Raw genomic sequence first — 6,092 nt, forward strand, 5'->3', positions numbered from 1 at the left:
GTATAGGATGATTCATATAGATATAATATATATAAATATATATAGATGCATATGCATATATATAAATATTATACACACATACACACATATATACACACGATATGTACATACATACATATAATTGATAGATCGTCAAGAATGCACTGAGCAACCCAAGGACAACTATCCTCATCGCCAAAGGAAAAAGAAACATAATAAGTATCAGGTTCCTACTTCATCTTTAGACAGCTCGGACGATCTAGGTGACTGCAGTTACGTTGGCTATCTTCAGCTCAATAGGCCGACCATGGGCGTGGATCACTGAGGGTGGGCGTGTGACGATCCCGTTATTATTATTATTATTATTATTATTATTATTATTATTATTATTATTATTCTAAAGAAGTTGTTATTATTATCATCATCAAAATTAATGGTTGTTTCCACGGCAGTCAATTTATATCGAGCCTTCTCTATTCTTCTTAATATCTTCTTTTCATCACCGTGTAGATATATTATTATTATTATTATTATTATTATTATTATTATTATTATTATTATTATTATTATTATTATTATTATTATTATAAAAAAGTTACTATTATTATTAAAACTAATGGCTGTTTCCACACGGCATTCTATTTATATCGAGTCTTCTTTATTCTTCTTTTAATATCTTCCTTTTCATCAGCATGTAGATTTGTTATTATTTTATTATTATTATTATTAGTTATTATTATTTATTATTATTATTATTATTATTATTATTAATGGCTGTTTCCACGACATTCGATTTATATTGAGTCATCTCTATTCTTCTTAATATCTTATTTTCATCAAAGTGTATATGGTGTGTCAGATCTCATACACCGGACACACGCTTTTTTTTTGCTCTATCACAATCCTCCAATTCGACTGGGTGGTTTTATAGTGTGGGGTTCTAGGTTGCATCCTGCCTCCTAGGAGTCCATCACTTTTCTTACTGTGTGCGCCGTTCCTAGGGGCCCACCCATTTTCTGCATGAGTCATAGAGCTACTTCAGCCTCTAGTTTTTTTTCCAGATTCCTTTTCAGGAATCTTGGAATCGTGCCCCCTAGTGTTTCTATGAATGTGGGTACAATTTCCACTGGCATATCCCATATCCTTCTCATTTCTATTTTCAGGTCTTGATACTTATCCATTTTTTTCCCTTTCTTTCTCTTCTAGTCTGGTGTCCCATGGTATTGCGACATCAATGAGTGATACTTTCTTCTTCTTCTTCTTCTTCTTCTTCTTCTTCTTCTTCTTCTCCTTATTATTATTATTATTATTATTATTATTATTATTATTATTATTATTATTATTTATTATTATTATTATTATTATTATTTACAAGATGAAGCCTATTCATATGAAACGAACCCCCTAAAGGGACCTTTGACCCGAAATCCAAGCTTCCAAAGAATATGAAGGTGCTCATTCGAAAGAAGTCATAGAAAGTAAAAATATAGAAAGAGGAACGTCAGCGAACTTGTTTTTGGAGAAACCGTAAGCTCTCCAGATGAGTCAGGAAAGGTATAAGAATCCAGACTTAACCAGACGCATCCCGTGACAGAGATTAATGGCTTCCAGAATAGCCGCAGATAAACATCAAACCAGTCGTCAGGTCAGTATGAGACGGGAACTGATATACGAGTAGATAATCTGTTCTAGACTGAACTACATACGTGGCTGGCTACAAGAGCAGGAGCCCAGACCTTGCTAAGTACTGTGCCAATGTATCTCATTGACGCAGGTGGGTACGAAGAATGAAATTATTATTATTATTATCTTTGTTCCTTTTTTTTTTTTTTCGCTCTATCACAGTCCTCCAATTCGACTGGGTGGTATTTATAGTGTGGGGTTCCGGGTTGCCATCCTGCCTCCCCTTAGGAGTCATCACTTTTCTTACTATGTGTGCCGTTTCTAGGATCACACTCTTCTGCATGAGGCCCGGAGCTACTTCGGCCTCTAGTTTTTCCAGATTCCTTTTCAGGGATCTTGGGATCGTGCCTAGTGCTCCCTATGATTATGGGTACGATTTCCACTGGCATATCCCATATCCTTCTTATTTCTATTTTCAGATCTTGATACTTATCCATTTTTTCCCTCTCTTTCTCTTCAACTCTGGTGTCCCATGGTATTGCGACATCAATGAGTGATACTTTCTTCTTGACTTTGTCAATCAACGTCACGTCTGGTCTGTTTGCACGTATCACCCTATCCGTTCTGATACCATAGTCCCAGAGGATCTTTGCCTGATCGTTTTCTATCACTCCCTTCAGGTTGGTGCTCGTACCACTTATTACTGCAAGGTAGCTGATGTTTCTTGCACAGGCTCCAGTGGAGGGCTTTTGCCACTGAATCATGCCTCTTTTTGTACCGGTTCTGTGCAAGTGCCGGGCATTCACTTGCTATGTGGTTTATGGTTTCATTTTTCGTATTGCACTTCCTACATATGGGAGAGGATGTTTATTTCCGTCTATCATACTTTGAACATATCTGGTTCTTAGGGCCTGATCTTGTGCCGCTGTTATCATTCCTTCAGTTTCCTTCTTTAGCTCTCCCCTCTGTAGCCATTGCCAATTGTCATCGCTGGCTAGTTCTTTAGTCTGTCTCATGTATTGTCCGTGCATTGGTTTGTTGTGCCAGTCCTCTGTTCTTTCTGTCTTTCTCCTGTCTCTGTTTATTTCTGGGTCTTCGTCTACTTTTATTAGTCCTTCTTCCCATGCACTCTTTAGCCACTCGTCTTCACTGGTTTTCAGATATTGCCTCAGTGCTCTGTTTTCGATGTTGACACAGTCCTCTATACTTAGTAGTCCTCTCCCTCCTTCCTTTCGTGTTATGTATAGTCTGTCCGTATTTGCTCTTGGGTGTAGTGCTTTGTGTATTGTCATTTGTTTCCTGGTTTTCTGATCTATGCTGCGGAGTTCTGCCTTCGTCCATTCCACTATTCCTGCGCTGTATCTGATTACTGGCACTGCCCATGTGTTTATGGCTTTTATCATATTTCCGGCGTTGAGTTTTGACTTGAGTATTGCCTTCAGTCTCTGCATATATTCTTTCCTGATCGTGTCCTTCATCTCTTGGTGTTTTATATCTCTCCTTCCATTATTCCAGGTATTTGTATCCTGTCTCATCTATGTGTTTGATGTCGCTCCCATCTGGTAGCTTTATCCCTTCAGTTCTCGTTACTTTGCCTTTTTGTATGTTGACTAAGGCGCATTTTTCTATTCCAAACTCCATCCTGATGTCCCCAGATACAATCCTTACAGTCTGGATTAGGGTATCTATTTCCTTGATGCTCTTACCATACAGCTTGATGTCGTCCATGATGGTTGATTTTGTTGCCTCTTTTCTTGAGTTGGTACCCGGCATCCATCTTCTGTAGTACTTTTGTCATGGGAATCATGGCTACTACGAAGAGTAGTGGGGACAGTGAGTCGCCCTGGAAGATCCCTCTCCTGATATTAACCTCTGCTAGTCTTATTCCAGAGCTTGTAAGTATTGTATTCCAGTTGCGCATTGTATTTTTGAGGAAGCTGATGGTATTTTCCTCTGCCCCATATATTTTCAGGCATTCTATTAGCCATGTGTGTGGTATCATGTCGAAGGCTTTCTTATAGTCTATCCATGCCATGCTTAGGTTGTTTTCCTTCTCCTACTGTTCTTCATTACCATTTTGTCTATCAGGAGCTGGTCTTTTGTGCCCCTACACTTCCTTCTGCAGCCTTTCTGTTGGTGGGGAGGTGTTTTGTCTCCTCTAGGTAGTTGTATAGCCTTTCACTGATGATACTGTTTAGTAACTTCCACATTATTGGTAGGCAGGTGATAGGCCTGTAGTTACTGGCTATATTTCCCTTACTCTTGTCTTTTTGTACTAAGGATGTTCTTCCTGTGGTCATCCATTTGGGTGCTTGGTGATTTGAGATACAATGCTGGAGTTGTTCTGCTATTCGTGGGTGTTAGGGCCTTGAAGTTTTTTGAGCCAGTATCCATGGACTTCATCGGGACCTGGGGCTTTCCAGTTTGGCAATTTTCTTTAGTTGGTTGGTGTCTTGACTGTGTCTGTCGTGATGTCTGTGAATCTTTGTTTTATTCTCCCTGTTTCTTCTTCCTTGACTTCCTGGAGCCATGTTGCATGTTTGCTTCTGTAGCTCCAATCTCAGGCTGTTGATTACTGTCGTTGTGGTGATCAGTTGCTGGATGACGACCTCCAAGTACCTGACCGTCTTCCCCCTACAATTTGGTTGAATACCTGGTTGCCGGACGAAGCTCCTCTGTTGCTCCAGAGCGGTTCCTTTATTTAAGTCGTTGTCGTTTATTCCTTCATTTCTTTACCATCCCATTGCTGAGTTTTGCTATTTAACCCATAGCTGGACCTACCCATCAGGGATAGGTACTTATTTTACAGCTGAGTAGACTGAGGAAATTATGGTAAAGATCCTTTCCCAAGGAATTCAACGCCGAGGAGAGCGGTCACCCATCCAACGACTGACCAGCCCAATGTTGCTTAACTTGACTAAGTCTATTGACGACCTAACCCACTCCTCACGGCAGAACCACATTTATTATTATTATATTATTATTATTATTATTATTATTATTATTATTATTATGGTATATCACAGTCATCCCATTCGACTGCGTGGTTTTTACAGTGTGAGGGGGTTCCGGGTTGCATCCTGACTCCTTAGGAGTCCATCACTTTTCTCAGTACGTGCGCTGTTTCTAGGAGCGCACTCTTCTGCATGATTCCTGGAGCTACTTCAGCCTCTAGTTTTTCCAGATTCCTTTTCAGGGATCTTGGGATCGTGTCTAGTGTCCCTGTGATTACGGGTACAATTTGCACTAAAGAATAAATAACAAAAGGAAATACAGAAAGGAGACGATAAACAAATAACTAACAAGTTGGCCTCTCGACTACTTGCTTGCACTACGCACTGACTTTGTACCAATGAAGGTCCGGCAATTCAATCGTATGATTAGGCAGATAATAAAACATAGCAAATAACGGGGTATATACGTTTGGAATCAGGAAGTACTGTTTTACTTCGTAGAGTTATTTCTAAGGTTATTTGCAAGCTTGTTCCTCATAGGCCAGAATTTTTTTTTGCAAACTTGTCCCTCACTGGCCAGAATTCTCTAATCTAAACTTGTCTCTCACTGGCCAGAATTCTTTAATGTAAACTTGTCCCTCACTGGCCAGAATTCTTTAATGTAAACTTGTCCCTCACTGGCCAGAATTCTCTAATCTAAACTTGTCTCTCACCGGCCAGAATTCTTTAATGTAAACCTGTCTCTCACTGGCCAGAATTCTATAATCTAAACTTGTCCCTCACTGGCCAGAATTCTTTAATGTAAACTTGTCTCTCACCGGCCAGAATTCTTTGTTGCAAACTTGTCCTTTATTTGCTGTAAATTATCTCTCACTGACCAGAATTCTTTGCTGTAAACTTGTCCCTCACTGGCCAGAATTCTTTGTTGCAAGCTTGTCCCTTATTGGCCAGAATTCTTTGTTACTAAGTGTCCCTATTGGCCAGAATTCTTTACTGTAGATTTTTCCTTATTTGCCAGAATACTTTCCTTTCTGCTCTAGGGCAATTGGTTTTTTTTATTTTCTTTTTATTTCTTAAGGGTGTATATAAGTAGATGTGAAGTCTTTCTTCTTTTCATTAAATAGCCATGTCAGTTACCTCTTTATTCCTTGTGTGTGTGTGTGTCGATTATGTTTGTACATAAAGCATAGCTAAGATATGCGTCGTCTCTTAGTTAAGTATTTTTCTGCAGAATTGCCTGATAATTCTGAAATTTGTATGAAGTGATATTGAGAGAGAGAGAGAGAGAGAGAGAGAGAGAGAGAGAGAGAGAGAGAGAGAGAGAGAGAGAGATGTTCAGTATCTCCAAAAAGGTTAAATGGCATTTTGGGGCACGAGATTTAACCGGAGGGTATTCGCCCACAATACACCTAAGCAGAGCACCTACACACCACCATACCAAAGGGCACCTTTGGACGCCTTCCCCACCCCTCCCTTCAAATCCCTATCTCCCCTCCTATGCCCCCTCACCCCTCCCACAAAAAAAAAAAAAAAACA

General features: G+C 39.7%; 1 protein-coding gene across 1 annotated transcript in view; it reads right to left on the reverse strand.

The window, feature by feature from the left end:
• The window catches only part of LOC135201720 (histidine ammonia-lyase-like), a 97,293-nt gene that overhangs the window by 30,621 nt on the left and 60,580 nt on the right, over positions 1-6,092 (reverse strand). The gene's annotated exons all lie outside the window — the stretch shown is intronic.

The sequence above is a fragment of the Macrobrachium nipponense genome, chromosome 28 (assembly GCF_015104395.2).
Source record: "Macrobrachium nipponense isolate FS-2020 chromosome 28, ASM1510439v2, whole genome shotgun sequence".
NCBI lineage: Eukaryota > Metazoa > Arthropoda > Malacostraca > Decapoda > Palaemonidae > Macrobrachium > Macrobrachium nipponense.